The following is a 3,553-nucleotide window of genomic DNA, read 5'->3' as shown; positions in this document are numbered from 1 at the left end:
TCCCTCGCAGCCCAATTTTGCCTTCTTTTCCATGGTTTTGCATATTAATATTGTAATGTAAACATGTTTTTCATCTGGACCAAGTTTGGTAAATCAATACTTCTTGCATCATACTTCTCGCATAATGAGTATGCGTATCTGTTCATTAGCAAAATAAATCAATGATCCAATGAATGCATATGAATGAGTTTCTTGCTCCAATTTTCTTGGTGTTTCAGTGTCTCTCACCAGCATACTATACAACTTGGTGCAGCAATAGTCGGCGGAGGTCGGGGCAGGAAACTCAACTTTCTCATTAACACTCATTAACTGTAAGTAACTTCAGCCTCAACATGCTAACTGCACCTCATGTAGTGAACCCAAACCACAGAGGATGACAGTGTATGTAATGACACATGAAGAAGTGCAGCTCACATGGTGTGTTCAGCCACGGAGGATGAACTGAACCGGCCCATTTGGTCAAGTGTATATTCCGGCCCATTTGGTCATGATATTCCTTCCCATTTGGTCATGTGTATATTCCTTCCCATTTGGTCATGATGTGTATATTCCTTCCCATTTGGTCATGATGTGTATATTCCGGCCCATTTGGTCATGATATTCCTTCCCATTTGGTCATGATGTGTATATTCCTTCCCATTTGGTCATGATGTGTATATTCCTTCCCATTTGGTCATGATGTGTATATTCCGGCCCATTTGGTCATGATGTGTATATTCCGGCCCATTTGGTCATGATGTGTATATTCCTTCCCATTTGGTCATGATGTGTATATTCCTTCCCATTTGGTCATGATGTGTATATTCCGGCCCATTTGGTCATGATGTGTATATTCCTTCCCATTTGGTCATGATGTGTATATTCCGGCCCATTTGGTCATGATGTGTATATTCCGGCCCATTTGGTCCTGATGTGTATATTCCGGCCCATGTGGTCATGATGTGTATATTCCTTCCCATTTGGTCATGATGTGTATATTCCGGCCCATTTGGTCATGATGTGTATATTCCGGCCCATTTGGTCATGATGTGTATATTCCTTCCCATTTGGTCATGATGTGTATATTCCGGCCCATTTGGTCATGATGTGTATATTCCGGCCCATGTGGTCATGATGTGTATATTCCGGCCCATTTGGTCATGATGTGTATATTCCGGCCCATTTGGTCATGATGTGTATATTCCTTCCCATTTGGTCATGATGTGTATATTCCTTCCCATTTGGTCATGATGTGTATATTCCGGCCCATTTGGTCATGATGTGTATATTCCGGCCCATTTGGTCATGATGTGTATATTCCGGCCCATGTGGTCATGATGTGTATATTCCGGCCCATTTGGTCATGATGTGTATATTCCGGCCCATTTGGTCATGATGTGTATATTCCTTCCCATTTGGTCATGATGTGTATATTCCTTCCCATTTAGTCATGATGTGTATATTCCGGCCCATTTGGTCATGATGTGTATATTCCTTCCCATTTGGTCATGATGTGTATATTCCTTCCCATTTGGTCATGATGTGTATATTCCGGCCCATTTGGTCATGATGTGTATATTCCGGCCCATTTGGTCATGATGTGTATATTCCGGCCCATTTGGTCATGATGTGTATATTCCGGCCCATTTGGTCATGATGTGTATATTCCGGCCCATATGATCATGTGTATATTCCGGCCAATTTGGTCATGATGTGTATATTCCGGCCCATTTGGTCATGATTTGGTCGTTACTCCATTGTGTCACGATGTGTAGCAGCTAGACCTCGGACGCAAACAATGTAACTTCATTTCTGTGTACTGTGTAACACTACTTGTCGCGACTTCCGCCTGTATTGTATGTAATAAAGCTGCGCCACTGAAGCATCGTGTTATCTTTTATTCACACTTAAATATATCCTGGAAAAACTTCAAATTATATGATATCACACGTTTCAGTGTATATTGTATAAATAGTGTCTTTCTAATAATGTAATAATATCAATTCTTATGTAAAATGATAACATTTCCGTCTGCTATATGAGTGGTAATACTGAAATATGTTCCTCATTAAATTTGAATAAATTTATCCTGTAAATAATTTAAACTATGATATTTCTGGTGAATACTTCAAAATGGATTTCTAGTATGATTTCATGATTAAAAGTGCATTATATAATTCTCAAAATGTCTGTTTTCTTGCAACTTGGTCTGTTCGACTTTAATGAAAGGTGAACAGGTAACCATCTTTGACCAATCCATGGTATAAGCTGTCTGACAATTGGGAGGCTACCGTGCAAAAAGTACTTTACACGTACACTGTAAACTCAGCTGTATGAATTAGACATTATTGACATATCAGAATTAAGTCATTAAGTCATTATTGACTATTTTAGTCTTTAACTTGTTAATTTTGGCTAAAAGGGCTGAGAGCAATTTTATTTCGTAAACTGAAATAAGGTCTAAATGTGATTATCCCTGGCTTCCAGCGGAAGTCACAAGCCTTTCAAAGTCACGTGAGAAAAAACCGAGATCTCGTCCTTGATTCTCTGGCTTCCGAAGACGTTGAATTTTTCGTGCTCGTCTTGTGTCTTTCATTGTGAGCAATCTTCGATGGTGTTTCGTCAGTCTTGCTCTTTTTGTGACTTTTCTTCTTGGCGTAACTCTTTTCTTCGTTTTTTTAACGGTCATGAGATCGGATCATTCATCGGTTCCGATGGCGAGGATGGAATTCCTGTTAGCCAAAAGCATGGACGCCATGTGCCTGTCAGCCAGGAGGCAACCACGGCCACTGGAACCAGCCATAAGGCAAACAGTAACCAGAGCCATGAGACAGTTGGTGACAATGGCAGACCTAATGATGTTGATTTGGAGAATCGAAGCAGGAAACGAAATAGGAAGGACTGGAACAATTCTAAGACGGGACCAAGCCAAATCGCGCCATCGTCATGGCAAAAGAAGTGACAGTTGCACTAGTAGTTCTCCTTCCGATAGCTCGTCATCCAGCTCAAGTAGTGACAATAGTTCGTCTGAATCGTCAGTTTCAGAAGATTGTGAAACCAACAATCGTACTATTAGTACTGACAATCACCTGTATAAGCGGTTTAAGCCCACAGATGATAGGGATGAACAAGAACTGTTTAACGAACTGCTAGATTATGCACATGAGCATTTCAATCACTACATAAAGGTGGTGAAGAGATTGATGTGAACGACTTTTTGAATTTAGTTGAAAAGACTGTTTGTTTGTTGGGATAAGCCAACGTTGCCGCTACATTTTATACATTCTAACAAAGCTGATGAAAAGTCAGAAGAAAGCCCAGAAATTTCTCTCAAAGAATGAGAAAAAGTTCAGTGACAAGAAGGCCTTGTTTGGCAAAGGTTTTTACAAGAAATTGTTAAAGCTATCCAAGGACAGAAAGAAAAGATTTGACATTGAGAGACAGTTTTCAGACTACAAAAACAAGAGCCACTATGGCTTCAAGAGCTCTACTAGAGGGTTTAACAGAGGAAGGTATGTATGTTTCACAATATCAAAAGGGAAACACACTGCACAGTCAGTTACAGGACCTAGAC

The 3,553-nt window shown here is 40.1% G+C and overlaps 1 pseudogene; it reads left to right on the top strand.

The window, feature by feature from the left end:
* Nucleotides 1–2,666: 2,666 nt before the first annotated feature.
* On the top strand, nucleotides 2,667–3,188 carry LOC139466882 (uncharacterized protein DDB_G0280579-like; annotated as a pseudogene).
* The last annotated feature ends 365 nt before the right edge of the window (nucleotides 3,189–3,553 follow it).

This window comes from Haliotis cracherodii, unplaced genomic scaffold, assembly GCF_022045235.1.
Source record: "Haliotis cracherodii isolate W230 unplaced genomic scaffold, xgHalCrac1.p SCAF_19, whole genome shotgun sequence".
Taxonomy (NCBI): Eukaryota; Metazoa; Mollusca; class Gastropoda; order Lepetellida; family Haliotidae; genus Haliotis; species Haliotis cracherodii.
Note: the sequence above shows the minus strand (reverse complement) of the source record. Positions and strands in the feature narration are given on the sequence as shown.